Source organism: Poecilia reticulata, linkage group LG5, assembly GCF_000633615.1.
Source record: "Poecilia reticulata strain Guanapo linkage group LG5, Guppy_female_1.0+MT, whole genome shotgun sequence".
Classification (NCBI taxonomy): domain Eukaryota; kingdom Metazoa; phylum Chordata; class Actinopteri; order Cyprinodontiformes; family Poeciliidae; genus Poecilia; species Poecilia reticulata.
The window spans coordinates 12027873-12042440 of NC_024335.1; positions in this window are offsets into that span (position 1 = coordinate 12027873).

Here is a 14568-nt window from a genome sequence, read left to right on the forward strand (position 1 = left end):
GAAGAAACGCTCTTTTACCTAAATTTGTATTTCTTCGAGTGCAACTGTTGGACTAAATTTAGTTAGGAAGTATTATGAGACTAGAATATGATCTTATCTCTAAAACAACCAACAATGACTGATCAGCATCCAGATAATGTTTACTACATTTAGCTATCCATGATTCCACCAAAAGACGCCACTGAGGCTACAAATAGAAACTAAATCTAAATCTAAAGCTAAATCTGGTGCAAAGCATATTTTATACCCCCTTTTTTTGCACATTGTCCCTGTTAAATGAACTAAGCTAGACAGGGTTAAACTAAGCTAAACTAGGCTATAGGCTAAGCTTTCCCCTTTTCTAAGACAACTTAAGTTTTCAGTGTCTTGCAACTATCTATTATTATGTGTTTTTCACTGTCCAATAACAGCTTAAAGAGCAAAATAACATTAAAAAAAACCTTTGCGCTAACTTGAAGGTAAACAGATTATTACAAATTATTTAAATATCAGATGTTGCCTGGATGGATGGTTTTCAGTCAAATTTCATTCCTCTACTTCCTGAAAATGAAAGTGTTAAAAGTGTTAAAATATCTGAATGAACTGAACTTCACACATTAAAAATCCAGCCAATAGAAAACTACATACATGAGCAAAGAGAAGAGAAAACAATTCAACAGTTTGTTTAAAAATGCTAGAAGATGTATTCTTTAAATTTCATTCAGATACAATATGATAAAACAATGAGAACTCGTTTCTGATGAAGCTGTGAAATTAGTTCAAAAAGTTTGTTTGTTTGATCTGATGGAACTGGCACTGAACACTGAAGACAGATGTCGTTATCCTCGAGCAGGATCTCTGTCCAGTCCCACTGATCTCACTGCCATGAGAACAGACTGTGACCTTTGTGGGTGGCTGGTGTACCAAAACAACTTGGCTGTAATAATAACTCGACCATCCGAAAATCTTATGGCTTAAGAAAGAACCACAAGCCTGTAAATTGCCTTTTAACATGGAGGTTTGACCCCTATTTCCTGTGGGGCATAGCTTTCAGCAGCCAGTACTCGGAAAATTGAGCTTTTTATAAGGGAACGGTCATCAGACAAGTTGATCCTGACAAGTCAATGTGAAACCATTCTCTAGAGAACTAAATGTCAGAGTGTTAAGAGCAGGGACTGTGAAAGAGTTAAGGTTGAAACAGCTCAAGCTGCAGCCGATCCTTACAAGACTGAATGGCAGCTTCTAATAATACGTTCTTTAGATTGAAAGCTACTATTGGACAGGAAGTAGCTTCTGTCTCAATCTTTACAGACCTGCAAGTCTTTGCCAGGACCAGGCTGGATCAACTAAAGGTCTGCCGCCAGACTTTCAAGAATGCGCCAATTGTGGCGCAATCACAACATGGACCGCCTGGCACCGCTCTCACATTATTATCCTTCATCGAGTTGCAACAGTTTTGTCAGAACTGGATTTTAAACATCAGAAGAAACTTGGGAAAAAATGTTTTTAATATCTCTGTCTGGACCATTTTATAGGAGCGAACATCATGTTAAAAGATGATCAGAAACCACCTCATTTCTTTTTGTTCTCTCATTTTGAAGAGCTGAATTTTTACAGCCAGGATTGGATAAAAAGCTCCTGGGCTTGTGAAGAAAATCTAATACAAGGCAAATTGAAATACCCAGGTTATGAAAATCTTTTCAGTTTTTTTTTTAATTTTTTTACTGATATTCAGTAAAGCCATTCTGAGGTAATTGTAATTTATTAAATTTTGACTTCCCAGACATTTTATACAAGAAAAAAGTTTTCAGATTTCTCCAGTTTAATGCTGTGTCACATTTTTTTTTATCTTTTTTTTTTTTTTTTTAACACAGCAAGTAATTTTAGAAAGATCTATAGGCTAAATATCAGAACTGGTCATGATGGCCTTTGGCCAATTTCACTATCTGCAAATATAAGCTGTGCCCCAAGTTGATATTAAATACTGACTGTGTGCATATTTTAACAGAAAATAGCACTTTGGGGCACACAGCTCAGCGGTTAAGCAGATACACCATATGCAGAGGCCACAGTTCTCAATGCAGTTGCTCCTGGTTTGCTGCATGTCTACCCTTCTCTCTGTTCATCTACTAGTGAAAACCACTAGTGCCACAAATACCTAAAAAGGATATATAACACTTAAAATATGTTTTTAAAAAATTGCTATGCAACTAGGCAAATATTTAAGTCACTCCCTCCTTTCTTTGTACTCAATTTGCTTCGCCTGAGTCAGACTTTGTTTTGAAGACTATAAAGTTGTCTGCAGGATTTCTGATGGTTTCAATTTTTTCTCTGGAGTATTTCTGGTACTGGACTGAAAATCAAAGAAAAATCAGCAACACTGAATTAGTGTGATGTGCATGTATAAGAAACTTGGCATAGAACCGATTTCAAACTGTATTTCTGGAGAAATGACTTGATGCATGTCGTACTCTGACAGTGTAGTAAACACAAGCACATCAGCTTTGACCTGTTTCTACTTTTACTGTTTTCCTCCATCTCCCTTTAACATAACTTTGCTGGATGTTTCAGATGTGCTGGTAAAGTTTTGTTGTATCCAAGTATAATGTGATATAATGTTGGCTTTGAGTCTCAGACAAATAGAAAGTTTGTCTGAGTGCTTGTAAAGGTCAACGTTTCTCTTAAGTTAATGATAAGATCTAATCAATTAAAAGTTAAATTTTTTTAAAAATAATCCACAAGCGTTGTAGCTAATTTTAAATACTGGTCAATGTGCACCTGCTTATACTTTGTATGAGAAAAAGAGAAGTGGAAGGGGAAGAAAAAAAGAGATAAAACCAAGATTCGAAACCTGACTTGGTTTTGTCATCAGACAGAACCACCTCAATAAAACAGGAAACAAAGATATTTTAGTGTGGTCAGACATGGCTGTTCACTTTTATCGAGCCAACTGTGTCTGTATAGGCAGTTTCTTGCTCCTCCACCTCTATTTGCTGGAGGTGGCTAAAGGTTCTCTAGTTTGTATTCAGAACTGTGCAATGCCCTTAACGGAAGTTACCAAAAGACATTGAAATGTGGCATAATATTACATATGATAGTGAAATGTGCAGTGGATGTTAAAACAACTATTGCAAACTGAATCTTGAAAGAGTAATCAATAATTTCTGACCTGGTCTAGCAAGGCTTCTTCTGTTTTATCTGCTTTTGACTGAGCCTTCAGAGTCATCAGCTCACTGCAAATGTAAGCTGCTAGCTGAGACCTAGCAAGAGAAACTAATCAGCCAATCAGTGAGATGTGTCATGTTTGGTGGACAGTAAAAAAATGCATTGATTCTACTTTTCCCCTGAACAATATTCCTTTGACTGAGAAACTTTACAAAGCACCAAAAATGTCAATAAGCTAACAGTTTAGGAAGAATACCTATTGATAGGACTGTTTTCACATTGCTATTTTTCAAAAGTAGATAATCACCACGATTTACATTCAAGGTATTACGGTAGCTCCCTTGGATTATTTAATAGTTTCCGTTATTTTGAAGATCCCGACCTGTGTTAATAGAAAGTTATTTTACAAAGGATACAGTTCAACGAGGACCTTTAGAAGTGAGAAAACCAGTTCTCAAAGGTGTAAAACTGAACAGGAGGTGTTCAAGTGAACTACATGTCATCTAATGATGAAGAGAAAAATGAGGACAGCAATCTGCATATAATAATAATAATAGTGGTGCATAATCTTTCATAATTGAATATATTACATTCATCTTGCATCTCTAGCAGTCGGTGCCATTACAAACTAAAGCATCATTTATTATTCATAGGTATTAAATGAAGTGTGTGATTTTTTATTATTTTTATAAAATAAATCGATAAAAAGTGTTAAAGAAATGGTAACATAATGAGCAATGTCTGTAATGTTTTTTTTTCAGAAGTATTCAGTGGTTAGTTTATTTAAAATTAGGCCTTTGTTAATTACATCAGTGAAAGCTATTTGTACAAGCCTGGCATACACTGCAAAGATTAACTACTTAATAAAATACCCTTACAGAATACAAAATGAATCCACAGGCAGGATAAGCCATTTTAAGCTGTTTACAAAACTGACTGTATGTGTAGGATATGGCGAGGAGGTTGGTGTTGCTCAGCAGGTGTCGACTAATCACAGATGAACCCTTTTTATCTTTAGCAAAATGCCCTCGAGCATAGCATCCAGCCTAAAATTACACACAAGAATTTTACATCTATTAACTTGTAACCTTTCAGACATGCTTCCCCTGTCGCCTCGAAACTATTTTCAATTCCTTGTGATTTCTTATCATAATTGAATTTTGTTGTAAGGCGTAGCCTTTAAGACTTGTATCTGCAGCTTTGATGATGTTTTAAAAAATGACATTCGAAATTATCTTATCTCCGTGAAACGTATTTGATCTGTGAACTTTATTTAAAAAGATGTTTAAATAAAGGTAAGAGAATAAAAGCAATCAGACAAATCAGAGTAAAATCTTCCACCACAATTAACACATTGTACTTTTAAAAATGAAAGTAGATTGAAAGTAGATTTCCGAGTTTGGAAACGTGCACATATCAGTTTCTATCATAGCACATTCACAGGTGTTTGTTTGAGCAGTGTGCATGCAGAGGAGGAGGCTGAAATCAACATTAAAATCTCCCCCCTGACAGCAGCTGTGAGTAATCAAGATTTTATTATGCAAATCCAATAGAAATCTCAGATACCTCAGGGTCGTCAAGCTAAAGACTCCAGTTTTACAGTCAAAACACACCTTCAGTTTGCATTTGATATCTGGTCTGCCTTGACAAGAGTAAACAATGTAAAGTCTTTATTTGGTTTATTACCCATAATGCTTTGAGTAAAATGTGTGCACAACAATTGGACTAGTATTCTTACAGTTAAACAAACCATCTTTTTAAGTAGTGGAGAGACAGATTTATTTATTTATTTTAATGAGGGAATGAACATAAATTAAACTTTAAACCACTTGAGCACTCATTCTAATGCCACAAGTCAAAGATGCTTGGGCTCAAAGGTTCATACTCAATACACAATTGTTGAAGCCATAAGCAGAGCCTCATCCAACTGCAAATAGTCAGGTGAGTTTCACAGGGAAATTACCTTTAGCTTGTATTATTGAAAACAGCATCGAATAAATTATTACTATTTTTAATACAGCCAAGAATAAGTTGGAAAACTAGCCAAAAAAAATGTAAATTAATAAAAATATATAATAATAATAATAATAATAATAATAATAATAATAATAATAATAATAATAATAATAAAAACATCTTTTAGATAAAGCAGTAAAAACTCAGATTTCATCAACATTCAAATAGTCTGCGCTGGCTGGAAACACATAAGCCAATTAAACAAATGACAGATTGATTTTAGTTGTCACTGGGCCTGATGTGGCTAATCGGTAGAAAATAGGAAAATTCCTGTTGAGACAGCTGGTTAAGGCACCACAGGAGCTCATGTTAGTCTGTCAGTTTTGGGGGGCTAATGAAAGGAGAACAGGCCAGGCTTACACTCACAGGAACAACCTTGGTTAAAACAAGCTTAGCTTCTAGATTTTGTCTGTATTTCCAGGCGTAATTTTAGAAAATAAGAGTAATGCTTTCACTGTTTTTATTAAATCCCAGTGTTCACTGCGTGCTGGGTAAATATTTCTTCTAGGTGAGAGTTCTTCATAAATATTAACGGTGGTGAAAAACAACTCGATTTAGCTCAAAATACCAAGCAAAATGCCTCCAGCTGTACAGAGATGAAGGGATTCATTTGAACTTCACCTTAAGTGTTTACAAAAGGTAAAAGGTTTAGAGCATGAGTCTTCATTTAGAACTAACTGCTGTGGGTCAGTACACCATGTCAGGTGGAGCACATATATTCAACATAGAACGTTACAAGACATAAGCACGTTACATACAAATCTTCCATAAATATGTGAACATATTTTTGGTGCTAATGTAACCCCATAGATTTAGACCTGCTCCAACTTCAGTTTGTTCCAGTCTGAAGTTGGAAAACCAAAGGGAATTTGCTAGTTGCTATGCTCAGTGACCTGGCTAACTAAACGAGCAACACAAACAGCACAACATCAGGGATTTAATGGAGTTTAGGCCTTAATGAGTCAGAATAGAAGTGGGAGCAAAAAATGAACCAACAAATGTTAGCCAGGAGATCACTGTGTTACACCTGATTGGTGAAAATCTTTGGTAACACTTTATTTGAAGGGGGTGAATAAGACTGTCATGACACTGTCATAAACATGACATAACATGTTATAAACATGAATAAGCCTTCATGAATATTTATGACTGTTATAAAGCGTCATTCGGTAAATTATGACACTTTAAATACAAAGTTGACATTATTCAAAATGTCGTTGTTATGACAACTTGACATTAACCAAGAAATCATTACTGATATACATTTGTTCTAAAAGTATTACTGATTGCACTTTAAAAATTAGGTAACTTTATGTTATTAAAGGTCAAGTTTAAACAGTAATGATTTATTAGTTAATGTCAAGTTGTCATAACAACGACATTTAGAATAATGTCAATTTTGTATTAAAAGTGTCAATTTACCGAATGACGCTTTATGACAATAGTCATAAATATTCATGAAGGCTTATTCATGTTCATGACGGGTGTTATGACATGTTTATGACAGTCATAAATATTCATGAAGGCTTATTCATGTTCATGACAGATGTTATGTCATGTTTATGAAAATGTCATGACAGTCTTATTCACCCCCTTCAAATAAAGTGTTACCAAATCTTTCAAATGAACGAACTGACAGAAGACATGTCTTAAAATTTTTCAAGTTGTTGGCTTTATTAGTTCTTAGTTAATGCAAAAAACTGTGCTTCCTATAAGCCATAACTGTATGTAGAGAATTGTTTCAATATCTCTGTCCTCTCCTCAGTGAGCTAACACAGTAAAATGAGAAAGATTGGATGATATTTGATGGTTACCCAAAAACGAGCAGCTTATCATTTTCCCCCTCACAGACTTTCCTGTTTGCAAATAACTATGTCAAACTAAGGCAAATATCCACATTTGTTACTGTCACGTTGAGCTCTATGACAATTAAGCCAAACTTGGCATACGGAGCATTGGCAAAACCTGGATATTAATATGAAACAGCTAAACATCAGCAGCATATTGGAGAGGAAATGATGAGGAGAGGAAGTGGAAGTAAAATGATGAGGAGTACGGGGAATAATCCAAATATGAGTTGAGAGAACACCTGTCACTGAGTCCTTTGGATATAAGTCTGTTCATCCATCAATCAAGCCCCTCATCTTGATGGATAAATCAGCACGGACACAGAGACAGTAGCCTGTGGGGAGCCTCTAATAAGGCAGGAGTTCTGGGGACGCCACTGAATACTAATCAGGAGCAAAACTAATTCTCATTAGTTGGCCTGATGCTGTGCTGGAGCACAGGCGCAGCTGAAGCATCGTGTCTGTGAGGTGAAACGCAAATTTGACATTTTGAGGGAGGCAGACTGGGAGAAACAAGTACAAGTGTTCCCCCAAGCTGATCCATTTTCTCCACGGTAACCGAGGTCAGACAAATTTAGCGCTCCGTGTTTGCTAAGGATCACTCAGCCTCTGTTAGGCTGTCATTCGTATTTGTGAGGGCACTCGTTTGTCTGAACATCAACTCGTGATTAAGCGGGTTATGGATTCATGTCGAATATTTCAGAGTGAGGGAGTTTGTTCCAACAATTGATCTCGATGTTTCAATCAAGAACCTGCTGCAGTTGAAATGAAAACCAAAAGAACTTTTTGGCTGTTCTTTGAGTGAAGCTTTGGAATAAATTATTTCTACATTTCATGCAGAGAATAATAGAATCGCAATCGCCAAATCTGGCGGTTGCTAGCTTTTAGAAAAAAAGTTATATAAAACTGACAAAGAACACCCCATTTGAGATTTAGTGAAAAGGAAAGACAGGGATCGTTCATTCATAGTGCCATGGAAGTCTCAGACAACACTGCAGAGAGGAACGGAGGCAAACAGAGCTGGGGGACATGAATAATTCAGTAGCTCTGCCACACAGAGCCCTGGATTCCCATCCTCCACATCTTCTACTTCACCAAACGGGATCCCACGAGACCAAGAATGGGATTGTAGCACAGCTCAGTCGGCACAGCGAGTGCATTCTGGCCCACACCTCTGTGAATGGAACCGTAAAGCCTCATTATGTTGAGGAAAGAACTCACATTAATAAAGCAGACCCTTGTTTTAAATCATAATGATGATACTACTGCCAACTGAATGCAGATTAGCCCGTGTACTTTGCGATAAACCCGGTGACCTGTTCGAGTGGGTCGCAACATTTGTTCCCTTTACTACATGAATAGGGAGTTATGGAAATACGACGGATAGACGGATGGACAGACAGATGAATGAATGGATTAATTCAGCACTTCATCCATCATCCTCAGTTATTATACACTGCACTAAAGAAGCAGCTACCCTCAGAGAAATTTTTTATAAATGTATTCTGGTAATTTCCTGTGAGTAAGCAGATTTGGATGAGAACTGGAAGAAGCTTTGAATGCAAAATAAGTTTCAAAATGAGATGCAGCAGAGCTTCGGAGTGTTTGGTTAAATGTGGAGATTGACAGACTACCATTCAGACGGACAAACAGTCGTACTGAATCTCCATATCAGGGTACTGGATCTCCTATCAGCGCTGTGTGGAGACTGTAAAGGAAAAGTATTTGGAAGTCTGATTAGCACGTGGTTTCATGAGAAACAGTGTTACCAAAACACTGTTCTCACGTATGAGCAGCTCTACTTCAACATATTTTTACTCAAGTAAAAAGTAGCTGTCCAAGAAATTGATCAAGTTACATAAAAAAGTATATGGTAAAAAAAAAAATCAATCATTTAATGTTTAATAATTATATCATCAGACAAACCATAGTTATGTGTAAATTTTGGATGGTTGGAATTAGACTGGGAACTCTCAAAGCTAGTGGGAGTGTAACTGGTTGCTGCCTAAATCTGATGAGAAACCGCATCCAGATTTGAATTATTTGCTTCCATCCAATTTGAAGAAATGAGCCTGGGGATTATTTTTAATTACACGTTTTTAAATGTTTGCTTGTTTCTGTATCGTTGTTTAGAAGTTGTAGTGAGTTTCTCAAGGTGCTCTTTGCGTTTCAGTGCATTCAGAAAACAAACCAGGCTAAGATACAAAGTTAATTAAAAATGAACAAAGACTTTTTTGGAACAGGGTAATATGTCATTCTCTATTATTCACAGGGCTACGAAAGTTAAACTCTACTGTCCTATAAAGTCTTATGTGTAAACTGAATGAAACACAAACTGAGGCTTAATCACAGCACGGGGATGCAAGCTTGAAACACACTCAATATTTCTTTGCAGCTCTTGTGGGACAGGAAGTGGTCAGCTAGGATACACTTCAAAGCAGTTTATATATATTCCTCAGTTGCTTTTATTTGTTTTTCAGAACAGATTTATAATCATCTGAAGATGAGTTTTCACTGCTGGAGTCATTTCCAGGAACCCAATTATCCTAAAGAAACAGAGTTGCTGAGGCACTACCACGGAGATTATTAGTGGTTATTAATGTTTCTGATTGATGGAGATTTACAAATGATTTACAAATGATTTACAAATCAGAATGGGATAAATAGTATTGAAAGGGAAGATATGGATTATTCATTTGATTGATTTTCACTGTTTTCATTCTTTAGTAAAAAAGAGAAAGTAATCATATTTCATTTCTTCTAGCTATGCTTCCTGGTTTGGGAGTGTTGAAGACTAATTTCTAAATAACTGCACCTCTGATGAAGAACACCAGGATGACACAGATGTGCAGCAAAGGAGCATTAAATAAATTCACAACGGGGTCGTAACAGTGACAAATACATGTGTGTAAGTTAGTAGAAAATTCTTTTTGCTTTATCTTTTCACACACTTAAAATCTTGAAAAAAAATACATTGTTGCTGGAAAATATTTTTGTTTTAAAGCCCATTAATCATCTATTTCAATAAAAAAAATATTTATCTATATCATGAACATGCACTGTTAAAAACCTAAATGGCTGCTATCACAAAAGGGAGAAAAAAAAACAGCAAATCATAAACAACTGGATAACAATTCAATATTTTGCAGCTTACTGGGGATTTTCGCTGCCACTTTTCTAGCTTCCTGTGGCAGCTAGCTGTACTGCAGTGCAACAACTCCCTTCTGTAGAAGAAAATTTTCTGCTTTATTTGTTTCTTAATGTTAGTTCTCTCAAATTAAATTACGCCAAGCAATGATTATGTTACTTTCTCGGACAGTGTTAAAAATGTGAAAATCTTTGCTGCCGTTTGTGTAAAATTTCATTGGAGTGAAGTTTAATTTTTTTTAACAACCACATGAAGGTGCTTTAATCTTGATACACCCCGTACTTTCTCCACCGATGAGGAAAATTGGTTTGCTTCAGATAAAAATAATTTAACTCGTTTCCATCACCATCCTGCAACCCATCAACTGTAGAGACAATTTCCTGTCGTTAAACCAAAACTGCACCCACATGAATAGATGGTCTTTTTTTAAAATATTTTTTCATGTAGAAAATCCGAGAACATCTGCTTTTGCACCTTTGATTGTTTTAAATAACAAATGGGAAAGTCTGATTATGTATAGTAGCATATTTAGTTGCTTCACCAACTCCACTGATCAGAGAGGGAAGCTATGAACCAATGTAAAAAGTTCTCAGGCATATCAGTATTCACAAAGTAATAAGATTGGCCGCAAAGCCGACATAGAACCCACTCAGAGCCTTAACACCACACATCCACAGGTTTGGCTTCAATGTCAGGAGAAAGTAGGTTGAGATATTTTGGGGCCTATTGGTGATAAAGCTGCCTCACAGCTGCTACAACATGAAGGTAAATGTATTAATCAACTCTGTAGTAGTGAAGTGGAATTTGTATATGCTTTTAAATCTAAACTAATTGGTTAAAAGGAAGTTTTCTGTTTTAGGCAGAGAAGTTTGTCAGAGATGAAACGACTGGTCTGTCATGTGATTGTGAGCAAAGGAAATGCAATGAAGGAACATAGAAGAATGTACCCCTGCCAGCATGCCCAGGTGGGCCCCATATGGGGGAAAGGAGGGCAGACATATGGGTCCCATATGGGTTTGTCCACGGTGGCCCCACATGGGTTTGCCCATGTAGGGCCACAGCCTATGTGGGCCCTACATGGACCCTAAATGGGCAAACCCATGTAGGCCCACCACCATGTAGGGCCCATGTGGGCTGTGGCACTACATGGGCCCTACATGGACCCTAAATGGGCAAACCTATGTGGGCCCACCACCATATATGTGGGCTGTGGCCCTACATGGGCAAACCAATGTGGGGCCACTGTGGAACCCGCGGACAAACCCATATTGGACCCATATGTCTGCCCTCCTTTCCCCGATATGGGGCCCACTTGGGCATGCTGGCAACTGACCAAATAACTATGTGAGGTAAGGATATTCCAAATAGAGACACAGGCTTATGCTGATTACTTCAAATTTTGATTCCTCAGCCCCACTTTCCTCCTTTATTTATTGGTAACCTTTGGAACATGAACAATCATGTTTCACTTTGGGTGCACGTTCAAGTCAGGATTCAAGATAGCTGAAGATGCCAACAGCGCAAAAGTACCAGATCTAATGATAGCATACCAATCTGATTAATTTATTACTATATTTTTGTTGTCAGTTTGTGGTTAAATAAAATGTCAAATAGAAAAACGGCCTTCAGAACCAGCTTTGACATTCATTTGTCATTTATATTGTGGAATAGAAGCCTCATGTCACCTTTTATGACATGAGCTGTATATCATTTAGACCTGCTGCGACTGCCAATTGTAACCAGGCAGATCTACATAATCAGCTCTTGAAGATAATTTCAATGAAATCCTCTCGAGATTTCAATGAACTTAAGGTCTTGGTGCTGGTGGTCACAGAGCATCATAAGACTTAAGTGTAATTGATCAAGCAGGGAAAACACAAGTCTGTTGCAGTTCTCCAGCACAGTACGTGTTTGTCAGGTCCAACATGAATTGTACAGGTATTGAGAAAACTACAACAATGTGAGAGCCAGTGTTAGGTAATTTAAGACATAATAGTTTAAGATCATTATCCATGACAAAAAAGCAAAACAATCATTCAGAATATATGACAGCTTTTACACAATATAAACATACACAAACTTATGCACACGGAGTATTCAGTGAAATAAATTATAAACCTATGTTGGCTGATGTTTTCCAGCATTCAGTCAAAATACTTGGCTTTTCTTGGAAAACGCCACTTTCCTCTCGATGTCAAATTTTTGTCCAATTAAGAAAGAAAACAGTTTTGTTATTGCTTCTTTAACAAAGAAAATATTTTTTTTGTTTAAGAATAAAAACAGAACATTATTTTTAAAAATCTATTTGTTTTTTTATGCTTTCTAATCACTTCACAAACTATTAATTCCTTGACTTTGCACTTCAGAATGTTTGCTGTTCTTTAAGATGTATGAAAGTTTTGGTGAGCTGAAACTAACAAACAATGCAAACTTAAAGATGAACCTGAATGACATCCGACTATTAATGCATTTTATTTCGCACTATTTGATGACAATAAATCGTTTCTATTTCGTTCTGATGCTCCAGTAAATTTACAGATGCACCGAAACCACAGAAACCTTAAAATAAATATGATGTTTTTCTTGAGTTCTTGCAGGCAAAAAATGTTTGACTCATCTGTTGTTCAGTCGTAGGAGGTTAGTGGTTTGAAATCCCAACAGAATTTGAATTTTTCCTTGTACAGATAATTATCCTTGTACAGATAATTTTTAAATTAGACAGAATTAAGAAGGAGTCAGTTGCATTTGGTAGTTTTCCATTTTTACAGATTGATTGACTTTGTTTTCGAGTAAACAATTCGCAGACCTCACTTTTTTATCCACATACACAACAGACATCCCTGCCTCCCACCTGCTGCCTTGCTTTACCGTTTTCAATCATTGAGATGAGCATCATGATGGAGCTCCTTTTTCATGGCTGCCCAGCTGTAATACGGAGGTTTATTACAACAGTACAAAGATTAAACTGGGTTTTATTGATCAAAGGCTCAATGAAGTCAACAGTCACCAGAAGGGAAATAGAGACTCTTCTAAGAGGTGAAGTGTGTGTGCATGTATGTGTGTGGGATGGGGCAGATATTCAAGACATCTACAATGGTCTTGAATATTTAGATCTCTTGCAAGCCAAAGATATGAGGGTGAAAGTCCTTCGGCATCATGTGAAGACAAGAGCTATGTTTTTGGTTTGAGCATGTTATTGACGTGCAGAATTGTTTTTTCAGATAAACAACTGACAACCCTCCTACATGATTTCTTGGCCTCTTTTGTTGTGTGCCTATTGAACAACACCCACATGTCAGGATCATGTGTGGCTTAAAGAAAAAAAAAAACCTTTCAAGACAAATCAATTTGTGCACGCTCACCAGCCAAAGGAGTCATCTTCACTGACAGGACACAGTGTCATATAGGACGAAAAGAAAAACAGTATTCCAACCCACATAACATCATCTGGATTGTTCTTTTGAAAAAAATATTTATCATATTAAAGAATTAATTAAAATCCAGGATTTTATTTCCTAAAGAGACTCGATATCAATTGTTTTCAGTTCTGTTTATTTGGTATAACAGAGATATTTTTCTTAATACACAACAAATACGGTGCCTTGCAAAGGTATTTTCATTTCTAAATATTTTTGACTTTTTGTCAAACTCCAACCACAATTTTTTATGTATTTTAACAGGATTTCAAGCATAAAGTTTTTATGATGTAAAGCACTTTGAACTTCCTTGTTGCTGAAATGTGTTACACAAATAAACTCGTTTAATTGATAAAGTTTTGCATATTTATAAGAAGATTGTTACAAGTTTTACATTTTTCTGTAGTAAAAAAACCTGAAATGTTTATCTGTGTGTAATTCTCAGGAAAAATACAGTGGCTCAGAGCTTTATTAAGCGTGAAATGAGCCAAGAGTCTCCAGTTATCGAGAGGCTGTACAGATCCACAGCTCAGGTTGAGGTCAGCTCTTCCATTAGCTGTGCTCTCCAAGTCGAAAGCCAGACAAAGTTTCAGCCTACATGATCACATTAGTGGGGACAGCATCATGGTCTGGGCATGACTTTTTTTTCTCCACAGGACAGGGCAGCTTGTTAAAGTTGATTGACCAGTGATTGAAAGTTGGATGGAGCTTAATGCAGTGCAATTCTGAAAAAAAAAAAAWAAATCTGCAAGAGGCAGCAAACGAGTTAAGACTGGGACATAGTTTCGCCTTCCAGCCGATGACTCTAAAGAGCCAGAGATACAATAGATTGGCTTAGATCATGTGTTAAACTGACTCAACACCAATTCTGTAACGTACGCGGTGCTCAAATGTTGCCATCATTGATGAGATCTGAATGATCTTGAGCTAATTTGGAATAATGGAAATTACACTCACTAGGAGTGTTAGACATATACTCCAAAAGCCTTGCACCTAT